The sequence below is a fragment of the Felis catus genome, chromosome E3 (assembly GCF_018350175.1).
Source record: "Felis catus isolate Fca126 chromosome E3, F.catus_Fca126_mat1.0, whole genome shotgun sequence".
Classification (NCBI taxonomy): Eukaryota; Metazoa; Chordata; class Mammalia; order Carnivora; family Felidae; genus Felis; species Felis catus.
Genome location: NC_058383.1, coordinates 28,362,356 through 28,380,445, shown reverse-complemented (window position 1 = coordinate 28,380,445; position 18,090 = coordinate 28,362,356). Strand labels below are relative to the sequence as shown.

General features: G+C 43.8%; 1 long non-coding RNA gene across 1 annotated transcript; it reads right to left on the bottom strand.

Annotated features, from left to right (window-relative positions):
• Positions 1-3,793: 3,793 nt before the first annotated feature.
• On the bottom strand, positions 3,794-5,474 carry LOC123382622. The gene is made up of 3 exons (XR_006591252.1): positions 5,382-5,474; positions 4,593-4,842; positions 3,794-4,294 (listed from the first exon to the last, which is right to left on the bottom strand). It is a non-coding gene; the product is annotated as an uncharacterized LOC123382622 (long non-coding RNA).
• Between the last annotated feature and the right edge of the window lie 12,616 nt (positions 5,475-18,090).

Here is an 18,090-nt window from a genome sequence, read left to right as displayed (position 1 = left end):
CTCTCTGTCCCAAAAATAATAAATAAACGTTGAAAAAAATTAAAAAAAATTTATAAACTGCTAGTCTTTACCCATAGTAGGTTTTAAAATCTATTTATTAGTGGCCCCCGGTGAACATATTTTTAATGAAATGGAATGGAACAAACAGCAAACAAGGAAATACTGTTTTTTGAAACTTTTGTTTCAGTTATGATGTGTGTCCTCGTTCCTGGTGTATTTTCTTTAATAACCAAAAATGTATAATGTTTATTTTTGAGAGAGAGAGAGACAGAATGTGAGCAGGGGAGGGGCAGAAAGAGAGGGAGACACAGAATCAGAAGCAGGCTCCAAGCTCTGAGCTGTCAGCACAGAGCCAGATGCAGGGCTTAAACTCACAAATTATGACATCATGACCTGAGTCCAAGTCGGTCGCTCAACTTACTGAGCTACCTGACTACGCCCCTTTAATTTTTTTCTTTCTAATGTTTATTTTTGAGAGACAGACAGAGCATGAGAGAGGGAGACGCAGAATCCAAAGCAGGCTCCAGGCTCCGAGCTGTCAGCATAGAGCCCAACCTGGGGCTCAAACTCATGAACAGTGAGATCATGACCTGAGTCAAAGTTGGACACTTAGCTGACTGAGCCTACCCAGGTGCCCCCCTCCTTTTTTTAAGTTTATTTATCTTGAGAGAGAGAGAGAGAGAACATGTGCACATGCAAGTGGGAGAGGGGCAGAGAAGGAGAGAGAAAGAGAGGGAGAGAGAGAGAATCCCAAGGAGGCTCTGCACTGTAAGCTCAGAGCCCAATGCAGGGCTTGAACTCACAAACCACAAAATCACAATCTGAGCTGATTTGGGACGCTTAACCGACTGAGCCACCCAGGCACTCTAATTTTGACCTTGTAGAACTCAGATCTGTTCTGTAAATTTAGAAAGGCCCTATTCATCCCACTTCCCTATTCTGTAAAACCCACAGAGCCTGAATTCCTGGCCAACATCTCAAGAGATTTATAAGGATTAACTAAATTCCATAGGTAGGAAGTTTGAGCTCCTCAGAGAAAAGCATTGCTGGATATGTTGATGAGCAACTCAGAGAGAGAGACAAATAGTAATGCAATTGATTGATTAGTAGTGGTAATCATTACAATAGTTAATATCCATTGCCACTCTCTGTGTGACAGGTACACCTCTAAAGCCTTACTTAAAGTTGTCACCAACAACTCGATGAGGTAGATACTCACACAGCAATCATCTAAAGTAAAATTTCAGGGCGCCTGGGTGGCTCAGTCAGTTAGGCGTCCTATTTCAGCCCAGGTCATGATCTCGGGGGTTGTGTGTTTAGACCCCGTATTGGGCTCTGTGCTGACAGCTCAGAGCCTGGAACCTGCTTAGGATTCTGTGTCTCCTACTCTCTCTGCCCCTCCCCCACTTCTTATCACTCTCTCTCTCTCTCTCTCTCTCTCTCTCTCTCTCTCTGTGTCTCTCAAAACTAAATATTAAGAAATATGTATATAAGGTAAAATTTCATTGAAAAACGTGTACTGAAATTGGGTACTACACTGTGTTGGAAAGGATGTGGGGAAACAGGCATCACCATTCCTCGCTGGAATGTGGGTGTATTGGCCCCACCTTCTCAGAAGGCTATTTGGCAATATCTAGTCAATCTTTCACACCCTATGACCCATCAATTCCAGTTTTAGAAATGCATCTTACACATACACTCACATCTAATTACCAACGATATGTGCATAAGAATATTCAGTGTAGCCCTGTTTATAGTAGACAAAAATCTTTATGTGTCCATCAGAATGGCTGAAATGAAAACAAGCCACGATGACAATACCAAACGCTGGTGAGTGTGCATACATTGCCAGTAGAAAACCAAAGTGGTAGAGTCACTTTGGAAATTGTTTTGGCAACTGCTTATGAAGCCAAACATACACTCACCATTCAACTCGGTAATCCACTCCTCGCTGTTTACCCAGGAGAAATAAAAACTTAACGTCTACACAAAAGCCAGTATGAAATAATCGCAGATCTATTTGTGATCGTCCCACCTGGAAATGACCTAATGCCTTCCAGCTGGTGAATGGATATAAATTAGCTGTAGTATATGCCTGTACCATGGAATAACAGATAGTCAATAATAAAAAGGAACCAGTCACTGATAGCTGCAACAACGTGGATGAATCTCAGATGTATTGTGCTTGGTGAAAGAATCAGGACTCAAAAAGCTACATCAGGTGTGATTCCACTTACATATTTTGGAAGAGGCAAAGTCTCTTTGGTGTGAACTTTGGAAAAGTGTGTGGAAGGTGGTTGCCAGGGGCTGGGATGATTGAAGGGAACTGTCTATAAAGATGGAATAACATGATTTGGGGAGTCCTGGAACTGTTCTACATCTTGATTGTGACTATGTGATTGTATGCATTTATCAAAAGTCATGTATGAATTCATCAAAATTCATCCTCAGACGGCCCCCAAACTCCCCTACCCTGCACCCTCATCATGGCAGCGTGGCCTCCATGCCCTGGGGCTGTGATTCTGTTCACACCGGTGCCCACACTGGATTGCATCACAGGACAGAAACCTTACCTGTCTTGCTCATCTCTGGTCGAACAAATATTTGTAGAATGAATGAATGAAGTCCCGCAAAGCAACGCATCTCACAGATGAAACTGACATGGAGACAACTGACTGGCCAGAAGCAAGTAGACCGTGTGGCGGGAGTGGAATTATACCCCAGCTTTTCTCTACAGTGACTGACAAAATGCAACCCGTGGAGGTTGCAGGTTCCGACTTCTGAACTGTGGCACATACATGGTTCTCACCCTGGAATGTTGACATGTGGGAGGTTTTAATGTAGATTTTTTTTTTTTGCGGGAGTTGGGGAAGGCAGTGGATATTAATGTCAGTCCTTTGGAGGAAGTAAAAAGGATCTGCCAGGTAAAATGAGAATGCCACCTTTTGAACCTTTTGAAAGGTTTTTTTTTTTCAGAGGGATGAGCAATACAGTTATTCAATGCCTTGTTTACCAAAAGGATTAGGGATTAAGGAATTCTTGAGTAACTCTTGGGTGAAACGTTTATCAGAGGAACCCAGCTGGACAAAGTTGAGTTTAAACGAGTCGAGTGTCTTACGGAGATTTAGTTATGCCCTCCTGGTAGGCATGACTTTTCTTAGGATGTGCAGCAAGAGGCAGTAGAGAGTAGGAAGGGGGGGGAAATCTGTAGATGGAATTTTTCAAATTCAAATTTTTCAAATTGGTGTTCAAATAACCACGTTATAGAAACAGTATCTCCTTGTCAGACAAGTCGAGGCAGCTTTTGAAAATATGACACATTGGGGGCGCCTGGGTGGCTCAGGCGGTTAAGCATACAACTTCAGCTCAGGTCATGATCTCGTGGCCCATGAGTTCGGGCCCCATGTCAGGCTCTGTGCTGACAGCTCAGAGCCTGGAGCCTGCTCCTGATCTGTGTCTCGCTCTCTCTCTGCCCCTCCCCCACTCACGGTCTGTCTCGCTCTCAAAAATAAACATTAAAAAAATTTTTTTTGCGGGGGGGCGCCTGGGTGGTTCAGTCAGTTGAGCGTCCGACTTCGGCTCAGGTCATGATCTCACAGTTCGTGAGTTCGAGCCCCGCGTGGGGCTCTGTGCTGACAGCTCAGAGCCTGGAGCCTGCTTCCGATTCTGTGCCCCCCTCTCTCTCCGCCCCACCCCTGCTTGTGCTCTGTCTCTCTCTGTCTTTCAAAAATGAGAAAACATTAAAAAAATTTTTTTAAATAAATTAAAAATAAAAAACAATAAAATTTTTTTTTAATTTGAAAATATGACATGCCTCCACATCGGCCATTCATGGCCACCAAGACGATGGCAACCGCATCCGAACTGCTGATTCAAAGGGATGGGCCTGAAATCCCAGGGGAACTCAAATTCAAATTCAAATCCCTCCTTTCTGGATTTATGAAGGGGGAAAGTTGCTTCTTTCTGTCTTTATGTGCAATATCGCTGCTCTGAGCACACTCACCCCTATACTAGATACTGTGTGAGACATTTTGTGGGCACCGCTGAATCCATTCCCAGGAGGCTGGTGCTACGGTTATCCTGATTTAAAGGTGAGACTGAGAAATTGAAGCGACCTGCGCGAGTTCAGACAGCTGGGCCGAGTCTCAACCACGTTCACAGTCTGATGCCAGGTCCTAGGGTTTCCTCTGCTCACGTGGACAGATGGTTTCATATTCCAGCTGGATGAGACGAACCTGTGCTGGGCGGTTGCTGCAATGGGCTCACAGCTCTGCACACTGAGGACTTTTGCATGCTGGAAAAGAATATGGGACCCCGTTGATGCCCTCCCCCAAGCCTCCCCCAGTTTTCCTAATCTTTGTTCCCTGAAGGGCTTCCCTTTCCTCTCTGACGTTGTGAGAATCTACACACTAAAACGAAAGCAGAGAGGGGTCAGGCGCTTTGCTCGAGGCCACGTAGGGGACTGGTGGCACAGAGCCAGTCTGGAACCCAGCCAGGCAAGGGGACACCTGGATGGGTCACCCTGCTGCACTGGCTCTTGGTGACATTCTCACAAACACATCCTTGGCCCCCTGCAGCTCTGATGGACCTACCTGTGACACCACGGCGGGGTCCTCAGAAGGGGGAGTGAGTGCTGGCTGGGTATGGGTGCCTCAAGCATGAAACCAAAGGAAGGCAGGAAAGGCCTTTACCAGCTCCCCCTTCACCTTGGTCAGCTCCTGCCCTGGGCGCTCATCGTTCTGGAGATGCTTCTTGTTCGCAAGCGGGACGATGGGCATGTCGGGGCGGAATCGCTTGACTTCCGGACTCCATTTTTCTAGGATGTTTTCTAAACTATTAAGCCTGTCAGCAGAGAAATGTGTCAGGAGAGCATGAGTGTCCAGGTAGGAGAGGGGCCTCCAGTGATCACGATCTTCCTGCCCAGCTGTGTGCCACAAAGCCCGCTCGACCCCCTTTCCATCCACTTTGACATCTGCCACATGGTTCTCAGCCACTGTGGGTCCACACACCTCTGGGGACTGGTTCTTACTAAAGACACTGCACAGGGCTTACTGGCCAATGAGGAAGACAGCGAGTAGTAAAATATTTACTTACAAACTGATATGGTAGTGTAATTCATACAGAGACCTGGAGGGCCCTGCCCAACAACTGGGGAGGTGGTTGGGGAAAGTTTCCATATCAGCATCTATTTTTCTGTGTAACAGCCATCCCCAAACTTAGTGGCTTAAAACAGCAATGTTTATTTTTGTCTACAAAGCTGCAATTTGGGCAGAATCTGGCCTGGACAGCAAGACTGCGCCCCACATGGCATCAGCCAGGGGCAGCTTGACTGGGACGGTTGGGTCTCCTTTCTTAAGGATACAATTTACCATAAAACTCACCCTTTTCGACTCTACAACTCAGTGGTTTTTAGTAGGTCCACAAGGTTGTGCAGCCATCATCAGGATCTGATTCCAGGACATTCTTATTTCCCTAAAAAGAAATCTTGTACCCATTAAAAAGTCACTCCCCATGCTTCCCTCTCTCCAGCCCCTGGCAATCCCTACTTTACTTTCTGTCCCTATGGGTGTTAACATTCTGGGGATTTCCTATAAATAGAAACATACAATATGTGGTCTCTTGTGTCTGTCAAGTTTCTGGAGGATTCACTTTTTAAAAAAATTTTTTTTAACGTTTATTTATTTTTGAGACAGAGAGAGACAGAACATGAATGGGGGAGGGTCAGAGAGAGGGAGACACTGAATCTGAAACAGGCTCCAGGCTCTGAGCTGTCAGCACAGAGCCCGACGCTGGGCTCGAACTCACAAACCGTGAGATCATGACCTGAGCCGAAGTCGGCCGCTTAACCAACTGAGCCACCCGGGCGCCCCTATAGGATCCACTTTTAAAACGGCTCAACACATGGCTGGCTGGAAAGTCAGTGCCTGCTATCGACTGGCTCTCACCCAGGGTAAGGACCAGGAATCCCAGTTCCCCACCACGGGGACCTTTCCCTGGCTACTCAGGCTTCTGTATGGCCTGGCACCTGGGTTCCAACACTGGGCGTCCCCAGACAACCGGGCAAAAGCTTTCCACCTCTTATGAGAGTCACATAATGTCACTCCTTCCAAAGTCACATAATGGCACTTCGATGGGCGTCTCAAGCTCCCCCGGATTCAGGGCAAGGGAACACAGACCACCCGTCTCAATGGGCAGTGTCAGAGTCATCTTACAAGATCAGTATGTGCTATGGGAGTTACAGTTGTATATACAAAACTGTCACAGCTTCCCTGGGGAAGTGCTGTTCGAGCTGAGAGCTAACGGATAAGTAGGTGTTTGCTAGGCACCGTGGTGGACGAGCATTCCAGGAATATGGAACAGCATGTGGCAAGGCCCTGGGGTGAAACAGTGAGGACACGGGAGGAAGTGAAAGCGGGCTCAAGTGACAGGGTCAGAGAGACAGTGAACTTGAAAGGGCAGATTGCACAGGGCTTTGTCTGTCCTGTGCTTTAGCCATCTGTTGTGTCCGCTCAGGTTCCAGTGTCCGTTCTTCCAGAATGGTCAGCACCCCAGAGAGCCACTGGGGAGCTATTAACTTCCCTCTCAAACCCCCTTTGCACTGGGGCTGTGGACAGTGGACAGAAGACCCGGTTTTAGCCACTGAGGACATTCCTCACGAGCCCAGCAGCCTCAGCAATCGGTTCAGGAATGGACGTGTGACCCAAGCAGGGCCCATGAGATTCAAACCCAAGACATCAGCGGGAGCTATTGGACAAGGGATATAGTCTTTCTTTGGGAGTTATTAGGAGAAATGTAGCTGAAAGTTATGGGTGTCGTCTTGTCTGTGAGTGCGGAGAACCTGAATGACAATGTCACCAACAAAGAGAAAGCCAGAACCAAGTGATGGAGACTGTTGAGCTCCTGGACCGTGACTGAGGCCAAATTTACTGCTGGACATTTTAGATACATGACTCAATAAATTTTGGTTTCAGCTGATTGATTAGACTTAAACATTTTTTTGTGTGTTTATTTATTTTTGAGAGAGAGAAAGAGACAGAGAGAGCGTGAGCGGGAAAGGGGCAGAGAGAGAGGCAGACACAGAATCCCACGCAGGATCCAGCCTCTGGACTCTCGGCACAGAGTCTGTTGTGGGGCTTGAACCCACAAACCGTGGGACCATGACCTGAGCAGAAGTTGGACGCTCAACCGAGGGAGCCACCCAGGCGCCCCTGATTAGACTTTTCGTGCAGATGAAATCTCTTCATTGGTAAGAAAAATTCATATGAAACATAACTAGAAGTACAGATGCTTGGCAGGTTTAAAAGCTAATTCATGCCTTTGTCCCTGGCCCCCTTTCTTTATATTCTCACGGATTTCTCCAAGGCTGCTGTGGGTATATGTGGTGGCATTAAGGAGATTCTGGAGGGACCCCTCTGGGCAAACAACTTTTTAAAAAAACAACCCCTTCCTTGGACTCAACCACATTCCGGGAAGAACACAGGCTGAAAACTTCAGCCCCCAACTACCTACCCGGTGGGGAGCATTTATTCAGGGCACAGGGCAAAACTGCGTGTCAGTGGCGTTCTCATAGAGGGACACCATTTTCTAAAGGGTTGGTGAGGTGACCCAAGCCGTTTCAAAGATCACATTCAAACGCCACGATGGTCGGAGGAGAAAAGAACAACCTGTAGAATCTCCCCCAGAGATCCAAGGACTTCCCCACAAACACTTAGCAAAACTCTCCTCATGTTGGGTCTCCTTTCTATTCATTTCTTAACTTATTGAGGTGAAATTCACATAATGTAAAAATCGCCATTTTAAAAGATAGAATTCAGTGCCTTTTAACACATTCACCATGTTGCACGACCATCACCACTATCTACGCCAGAGCATTTTCATCACCCCAAGGCGAAACTCTATCCCCATTGAGCAGACTCCCCCCACTCCCTGGGACTGTTATGACCAAAGAGGCTGGGAACATTCAGGTTCAGGTTAATGTGTGAATACGTGTTTCCCATTCGGAGATGTATACCCAGGCGTGGGAGGGCCAGATCACCTGGCGAGTCTCTGTGTACCTTTTTGAGGAACCGCCAGGCTGTTTTCCACAGGGACTGCAGTATTTCACGTTCCTAGCGATGTCTAAGGGCTCCAATTTCTCCACATCCAAAGGATTGTTCTTTCTTTTTGTTTGTTTGTTTTACTACAGTCATCCTAGTGTTGGTGAAGTGTCTTGCTGTGGTTTTATTGGCATTTTCCTGGTAGCTAATGATGTTGAGCCTCTTGGCATGTGTTTGTTGGCCATTCGAGTATCTTCTTTGGAGAAATGTCTTTTCAAACATCTGGCCCATATTTTTTAAAGCTCATTTATTTATTTTGAGAGGGAGAGAGAGACAGAGGAGGTGGAGGGGCAGAGAGAGAATCCTGAGCAGGCTCTACACTGTCAGCATGGAACCTTGGAACCTCATGCAAGGCTCGAACCCGCAAACCATGAGATCATGACCTGAGCTGAAACCAAGGGTCAGATTCCTAACCAACTGAGCCACCCAGGTGCCCCAACCCTTGGTCCATTTTTAAAGGAGTTAGTTGTTTTCTTCTTCTTGAGTTGTAATCATTGTCTTTTGGGGTTTTGTTTTGTTTTGTTTTTTGTTTTTGAATATTCTGGGTGTCAGAGCCATAGCAAATGTACGATTTGCAAATATTTTCTCCTATTCTGTGGGTTGTCTTTTGACTCTCCTGACAGTGTGCTCTCATGCACAAACGTTTTCAGTTTTGATAAATAGGAAATTATTGATTATTGTTGCTATTAATCTATTTTTGTTGCTGCTTGGGCTTCTGTGCCATGGATAAGAAACCATGGCCAATCCCAGATCATGAAGACTTGCCTCTAGGTTTTTGTCTAAGTATTTTATAGTTTCAACTCTTATATTTAGGTTGTTGATCCATTTTGAGTTAGTTTTGGTAAATTATGTTTGTTCAAGATCCAGCTTCCATCTTTGGCGTGTGTGCAAACAAGGTGAGTTCAAGGTCCAGCTTCTGTCTTTTGCGTGTGGATGTCCAGTTGTTCCGTGATCATTTTGTGGAACAGATTGTTCTTTCCCCCAATGAATGGTCTTGGTGCTCTTGTCAAAATCCATGAACCGTGGACGTACAGGCTTATGTCCAGAATCTCAACTCTATTCCATTCATCTACGTGTGTATCCTTATGCTGCTATCAAACTGTTTGGGTATTGTGGCTTCGTAGTAAAGTTTTTTATTTTTTTATTTTTTTTTAATGTTTGTTTATTTTTGACAGAGAGACAGAGAATGAGTGGGGTCAGGGCAGAGAGAGAGGGAGACACAGAATCCGAAGCAGGCTCCAGGCTCTGAGCTGTCAGCACAGAGTCCAATGCGGGGCTTGAACCCACGAGTTGTAAGATCATGCATGACCCAAGCCAAAGTCGGATGCTCAATGGACTGAGCCACCCAGGCGCCCCAATAAACTTTTCTTCAATGGCAGTCCTCTCAGGATCTGTTGGCCTCATCATACCCGAATAATAATAAAGCCTGCACTATAAAATATTCAAGGGCAATGTTGACCAGAATTAGCAAAAGTAGACATTCTTGTCTTGTTCCCAATCTTAGGGGGAAAGCTTTAAGTCTCCCACCACTGCATATGAGAAGGGTTTTTCTTATATGCCCCTTATGATCTTAACATAGTTCCCTTCCAGTTGTGGAGTATTCTGATCATGAAAGGGTGTTGGATTTTATCAGACGCTTTTTGTTCTGCCTCGTCTGAGATGTTCATGTGGTTTTTCTCCCCCTCCATTCTATTGACGTGATGTTTTTGAGTGGGATGTTGCATATATGCCTGTTAGGTCTAATTCCTTTGGAGTGTTGTTCAAATTGTCTCTCTCCTTGTTCGTTTACTTATTTATTTATTAAAAACTTTTTTTAAATGTTTATTTTTCTTTTTGAGAGAGATACAGAGTACAAGCAGTGGAGGGGCAGAGAGAGAAGGAGGCACAGAATCCAAAGCAGGCTCCAGGCTCTGAGCTGTCAGCACAGAGCCCAACATGGGCCTTGAACCCATGCACCACAAGATCATGACCTGAGTTGAAGTCAGATGCTCAACTGACTGAACCATCCAGGTACCAGCGCCCCTCTCCTTGTTTATTTTTTATCTAGCAGTTCTATCCATTATTGAAAGCAGGGTGTTGTAGTTTCCAACTGTTATTGTTGAACCATTTCTCCTTCAAGTCTGGCAGTTGTTATTTCATATATTTCAGAGTACATATAGATTAATCTTTGTGACATATTCTTTTTTTTTTACAATATTTATTAAATTGCACTTACTTTAAAACATGATCATATGGTGTGACATATTCTTAATGGATTTACCCTTTTATCATTACATAATGTCCTTTGTCTCTTGTAACAGTTTCTTATTAAAGTCTATTTTTCTTTCTCTCTCTCTCTCTTTTTTTTTTAAGATTTTACTTTTAAGTAACCTCTACACCTAATGTGGGGCTCAAACTTACAACCCCGGGATCAAGAGTTGCATGCTTCACTGACTGAGCCAGCCAGGTGTCCTTAAAGTCTACTTTTCTGCTACCAGTATAACCATTGTTTACAATGGATTCTCTTTTTCTATCTTTTGTCTTTCAGTCTGTTTATGTCTTTGGATCTCTTTTGAGGGTAATGTTGGTTCCTATTATTTTACTACTCTGTCAACTTGCTCCTTAACTGCAGAGTTTAATCCACTTGCATTGAACGTGATTACTGATAAGACTTACTTCAGTTTTGCTATTTGTTTTCTCTGTGTCATTATCTTTTTTGTTCCTCAGTTCCCCCATGACTGCCTACTTTTTTATTAGATAGAGGTTGTCTAGTATACCATTTTGATTCCTATATCTCTTGTACTATATATTTTTCAGTTATGTTCTTAGAGGTTGCCCTGGAAACTACAATTAACATCTTAATTTAAAACAAGCTGGTTAGAATGAGTACCAACTTAGCTTCAATAATGTATAAAAATCTTACTCCTACCCAAGCCTCAGTTTCCTCACCTGGTCAGGGAGGGTCAAATCAGAAGAGAAGGTACATCTAACACTCAGGGGAGTGCTTGGTGACCAATCAGTGGCAGCTGATTATTGTGGTTATTATTATTGGTGGTGCCACCAATGGGCAAATTATCAACCTATCTTTGCCTCTGCTTCCTGACCTAGAGAGCTGGGATATTGATATACAGAACTTGCCTACAGGATTGCTATGAGGATCAGACAGAGTAGAAAGTGTTTTGAATGCTGCTGGGCATATGTAAGGACACAACAAACGTTAGTTATTACTATTATTTATTCTTTGTCACTATGTTTTACACACAAGGAACTACTTAGAACAGCTTGAATATGCTCCATTGTTTGCAGCTCCCATGCGATTTTCTTTGCTGTGCCTTCTGCCTAGGACGCCACCCTCCCCCCCATTTCCCTAGGTCAAAACCCCAATTGTGTCTTCTCTGGCCCCAACATCACTGTCGCCGGTGTCAGTGAAACGTTCCCTCATCCCCTCATTGGGATTTTATTGATCCGTCTTGCAATACTTATTTCTGTCTTTGTGCAAAAATCTATTTGTCTCCTGTCCTCCCGAAGGAGCCCCTCTCTCTACTTCAGGTAACATGTAAACCAGAGCAGACCCCCATTAGACACCTGTTACCCTAAAGAGGTCGGAGCCATTGTTAGAAGGAACCAGATAAGGCCTGCTTGGAGTCAGGGAAAGCAAGCAACTGATCCGTTTGGTGACTCCCATCTGTCTGTTGCCAAGACACAGAATAAATGCACTGATAGGGACAAATTCTTGTGGTTTAAGGAGTTGCTGATTAGTAACCTCCTGTCTAGGGGAGAGACTTTACCACACCAGTGGCTATATCATTGCTTACTGGGGGATGCCCTGTGGGGCTTTATCAAGGACAAAGCTGAGGAACCTCCCCACGCAGTTAAACTGACTGAAACACAATGGACCCATTGCTACAAAGGAAGGCAAACAAACAGCCGGCCCAGGCAGGGACCTTTCCCTCAGTTGAGATGTTTGAATTCCTTTCTGGGAAGTGGATAAGACAGCCACCAGAGCTCAAGGCCTCCCACTCTTCATTTGCAAACTGAAATGCTTTGGGGCATCTTCCTTAGACAAGAGTGCTATGAACTCTTGCTAATTTCGGGACTAAAATGAACAACAGTCCTTGCAAGGCCTGCTGGTTGCCAGACCCACCAAAGGTGTTATCCCCGCAAATTCCCCCTTCCAATGAAGGAAGGAGGCACCCGGCTGACTCAGTGGAACATCTGCTCTTGATCTCTGGGTTGTGAGTTCAAGCCCCACATTGGGTGTGGAGCCTACTTAAAAAAAAAATTTTTTTTAACTTCAAAAAAAAATTATAAAAAGAATGACCGGAAGGGGCAGGTTCCCCCTGAGGTTTCAAGTCTTTACCTTCCCAGTGAAACCTACCCCAGCCACCCTCCTGGAAATTGCATCCTGCCTCCACCCACACCCTACATTCCCAAGTTCCCAAAGCAGCCCTCACCACCCTCTAACGTGCTATATGATTTAAGTTATTACATATGTTTGTTAATTGTCTGACACTCCCCCACACTCCCCCAGGGCCACATCCTCAAAGGTGGGGATGTCACTCACAATATATCAATCCTATATCATCATCCACTTAACCAGTCCCCCGATGGGCACTTAAGTTGTTGCCAAACTTTTGCAATTATAAACATACTGTGGCGAACACCCCTGGGCACATGTCTGTGCATATCTGCGTGTTTATACTGTGAACAGATTCTTCCGTACAGAATTGCTAAGTCAAAGTACCAAGAGTCTAAATATTGACAGATACTGTGAACAGCTCTTCCAAAGAGACCATCCATTTAGGCTCCCACCCATGGTGTATGAGAGGGCTCAGTAAGGATTGGGCAAACTGGGGCTACTGGTGGGGAGGGTCCCACCTCCTTATACTGATGAACTGGTCAAGTTTACAGCTGTAGACTCTTCAGGTCCAAGGGACATAAAAGTTCACCTTGCTCTCATCCAAATCTCCTCCCAAGGCAGCAAGCCTCTCCAACAGAGCCTTATTTTGAATTCTCCTCTTGTCAGCGGCTGGGGTCAGACTCCGCATCTACGGTCCTCAGGAGAAATTGCCACTGCCAGAGGTCTTGTTAGTTCCAGTAAGTTCATTGTATCACTGGATCAAAATCTACTTCTCTGAAACCCCACCGCACCTACCTTAGCTCCGTTCTTGGGAACAATTCAAACAAGGCTAGTCCTTTTCCAGGTGGCAGCCCTTAAGATATTTGGAGATTGTGTAAAATCTCCTCTAACTCTTCTCCTCCTGGAGTAAACCTCCCTGACTCCAGCCAGACTCATCCCCTCGGTATGAACATGCTTGATCCAGACATCCTTGAGCTTGGTGGCCAAGAATGAGCTTGAGGGGCCTCCAGGCCTGGGTTCAAGTCCCTGTTCCCACACTTCCCAGCTGTCTGACTTTGGCCAAGGGAGCTTCCTCCCTTGGAATATTTTTATAACAATAGTACCCACCGGGTAGGGTTACCAGTTGGGCTGCTTTCTTGCATAAAAAGCAATCTAACACGATATTTTATGATTGTGTTGGCATAAAGACAAATACAATAAAGGCAGGGCCCTATTTATCATTTTCTTTTGATTCTAAATAGTTAAACTATTTTTCACGGGGCCCTAAAAGTTAAGTATCATGGCTTAGGCGCTCTGCCTTCTGTCACTGGATGAGTACATGGGCTCTGGTTCCTGGGAGAAGAAGAGAAAACAGGTATAGTATATAAAATGCTTAGCATAGCACAACTTAATAAATGATGATCAAAAATTCTATTTGAAAATATATGCATATGGTAAAAAAAAAAATTCACACAGTTTAAAAGAGTGAAAAGCAAGACTCCCTCCTATACCCAACGAGTACCTAAGAAAAAGATCCAGGGGCACCTGGGTGGCTTAGTCGGTTAAGCATCCAACTCTTGGTTTCAGCCCAGGTCATGATCTCATAGTTCGTGAGTTCTAGCCCCACATCATGAGGCCTTCTTGGGATTCTCTCTCTCCTCCACTCTCTGTCCGTCCCCTGCTTACTCTCTCTGTCTCTGTCTCTCTCAAAATAAATAAATAAACTTTAAAAAGTTTAGTCTCACAGAAGAGGTACTAAACCTCTTTGAAATATTGTAGAAAAAAATTTTTGAGAGACATTAAAGAAGACCAAAATCAATGAAGAGTTATATACCATGTTAATTGATTAGGAGATTCAAGATTTAAAGGTGTTAATTCTCCCTCATAATGATTATGGATCAAATGCAACCCTGATCAAAAGTTCAGCTTTTTTTTTTTTTTTTTCTCCAGAACTTGACAATCTGATTCCAAAACTTACACGGGAATGGAAAAAGGCAAAAATCGCGAGACACTCTTGGTTGGGGGGGAAACCAAAGTGAAAGATTTGCTTTATTGGATATCAAGACTTACCATAAGACTTAAAACACAGAGATCACTAGCAATAAGGAAATAGGTTAATAAATTCAACTGAACTGAATTTAGAAACTCTTGCTCGAAAGAAACTTCTTCAAAAACAGGTTAGGAAAAAACCCACAGGGGAGTTGAAGATATTTGCCATATACATAAATGACAAAGAACTTGCCCCCAGACCAGAGAACTCCTTCAGACCTCTGAGAAAAAGACAGACAATTGGTAGAAAAATGGCAAAAGACTTTAACATGCCCTTGGCAACAGTAAGAAATCCATACGGCCAATAACCTAGAAATGAGTCCTTGTAATCAAGGCTTACAAATGCAAATTTAGACCACAATGAGATACCACTATACAGTCTACATATATTATGCACTTTTTCCATATGCATGTTATATTCTACCCTGAGCGTGTGTTTGAAACATGTCTACGCGCACAAAGCAAAAAAAATGCAAACAAATATACAAACAGTAGGTCTTTCTACCCCCCTGACCTCCAAACCCCTCCCTCCAAATATCCTGTGGCTACCAGGGGCTCGTAAGGCCTTTCAGAGATGTCCTACGTTCGCAGTAGTGTTAATGAATACGGACGTGGCCACCTTTCCCTGGATAATCAGTACCAACCTTACATCAATTAGGGTTTGACTGGGGAAGCAGAATCGGTGTGAGTCCTTACTACTCATAATAAGGGGTCTGTTTTGAGAATTAAATCTTACACGATCGTGGGAGCTGGTGGAGAATTCAGTAGACAGTTGCTGTGTCTTTATTGGATGGTGGACCTCAAGTTGCTGTGGTATCAGCAACGCCAGCAGTTGGGGGACAAAAGAGCTAGCTAGACATGATGTTGTTGAGGAGAAGGAAGAGAAACCGGAAACCGCGTCCATTTTTGATGCTGCCTTTTCTATTACAGCCATTCCAGAACATACAGTGTGGTATCTCGTTGTGGTTTGATGAAATATTCTGAGATAAGTTACAGAAGTCATGAGTTCACGTTCATGCGACTCCCAGTCACATCTACAAAACCTGATCATGTCCCTCAGCTCTGAAAAGTTTTCCTTCATATTATTTCTTTGATAAATTTCTCTCCTTTGTTTTTCCAGTTTTATTTTTGAGAAATTGTGATTCTTTAGATGTTAGGCCTTCTGTTGTGAGCTTCTAATGTCCTCTTTTCTCTTCTCTCTGGAAGACGTCCTCAGTTTTTTCTTCCCCTTGTTTCACTGAATATTTTTCACTTTTTGATTTCTTCTTTCTCAGAGCCTTTTTTTGTTGTTGTTGTTCCCTGAATGTTCCTTTTGAAAGATATCTTGTTCATGTTTTAGGTATGATATATCATCTGTTATCTCTCTACGATGTTTACAGTAGCTTTTCGGAACTTGATTACCCTCATTGTTTCTCTAAATCCCTTTTTGCTAATTGTTTTGGATTTGTCTTTCATAATAACAGCTTTTCTCAGATGTCTGGACTCTTTGGCTGCCTGTTCATGTTTTAGAGTGAGACACGAAAAGCTTCTGGAAAGGTCTGCAGTGAAGAGAGGTTTATAGACCAGTCGGTTCCATTGTAGGGAGATGTGAGGGATACAGGCTTATCATTGGAGAGCTTATTAAATGTCAGTATCTTTAGATCTTCCTCTCGGACCACTCAGTTTCCTGGAGAAGAATTCTGCAATTTCCTCCATGAAGGTTGTGGTAGTTATTGGTTTTATTTACCAAGTATTTTTTTTTGTCTCCCTCCTTTCAATCACATCTGAAACCTTAAAGTTGGTCTGGACCGCATGAATAGTTCTAACCAATGGCCAAGTAATGTTTTACAAAGGTGCCAACATCAATCGTTGAGGGAAAGAACAGTCTTTTCAATGAATGGTCCTGGGACAACCAGATATGTGTGTGCAAAAGAGTGAATTTGGACCCCTACCTCACGCCATAAACAAAAATTAATTCAAAATGGATCAGTGATCTAAATATAAGAGCTGAAACTATAACACTCTTAGAAAACATTGAGGTGAATCCTCATGATCATGGATTTGCTGATGGACTCTTAGGACACCAAAAGCCCAGGCAACAACAAAAAAATAGAAAAATTGGACTTTCACAAATTAAAAACTTCTGTGCATTAAAGGACATTATCTAGAAAATGAAAAGACAACCAACAAAATGGGAAAAAGTATTTGCAAATCATATATCTGATAAAGACCTAGCATCCAGAATATATGCAGAACACTTAACCCAATGACAAAAAAGCAGACAACCCAATGAAAACACGGGCAACAGACTTAGAATAGACACTCCAAAGAACACATGCAAATGGTCAGCCAGTATATAACAAAATGCTCCACATCATTAGTCATCAAGGAAATGCACATACACCCAGGAGGTTACCTACAATGAAAACAAACAACCCAACAGAAAATAACAAGTGTTGGTGAGGGTGGGATGAAATCGAAACCCCCATACATTGCTAGTGGGAATGTAAAATGGTTCAGCTGCTGTGCAAAACATTGATTTCTCAAAAACTTAAAACACAGAGTTACCCACGACCCAGCAATTCCACTCCTAGGTAGCCACCTAAAATTCTAAAAACAGGTACTCAAACAAATATGCATGGACACCCATGTTGATAGCAGCACTGCTCGCAAGAGCTGAAAGATGGAGACAGTACAGATGTCCATCAGCTAATGAACCGTCGAACAAAACATGGTGTATGCGCACAATGGAGTATCACCCAGCCATTGAAATGATGAAGTTCTGACACATGTTATGACATGGATGAACATCAAAAACATTATGCTAAGTGAAAGGAGCCAGAACAAAGGTCACAGAGTATATGATCCATTTAGAGTTGATCCTCAATATTCATGGTAGTAATGTTCAATAAAGCATTACACTGAATTAGCAGGTACTGAGCTGTTGTTCCTAGGGGAAATACAGTTCCTAGGGGAAATGTGAGCCTCTGGCCACAACATGTTTATGAACTAATGAATACATAACCCCTTGATTTCTGTGTGTTTTCTTTTTAAAGAAATCATATTGGGGCACATGGGTGGCTCAGTCGGTTAAGCATCTGACTTTGGCTTAGGTCACGATCTTGCAGTTTGTGAGTTCAAGCCCTGCACTGGGCTATGTGCTGACAGCTCGGGGCCTGGAGCCTTCTTCCGATTCTGTGTCTCCCTCTCTCTCTGCTCTTTCCCTGCTCACGTTCTGTCTCTTTCTCTAAGAAATAAATAAACATTTTTTTTTTAAAAAAGGAAATCACATTGAGGGACGCCTGGGTGGCTGAGTCGGTTAAGCGTCAGACTCTCGATTTTGGCTCAGGTCATAAATCTCACAGTTCCTGGGTTCAAGCCCCACAGTGGGCTCTGAGCTGACAGCTCAGAGACTGGTTGGGATTCTGTCTCCCTCTCTCTCTGCCCCTCCCCTGCTTGTGCTCTTGCTCTTTCTCTTTCTCTCTCTCTCTCAAAATAAGTAAATAAACTTAAAAAAAATCATATTGTATATATATATTTTTTTAATTTTTTTTTTTCAACGTTTATTTATTTTTGGGACAGAGAGAGACAGAGCATGAACGGGGGAGGGGCAGAGAGAGAGGGAGACACAGAATCAGAAACAGGCTC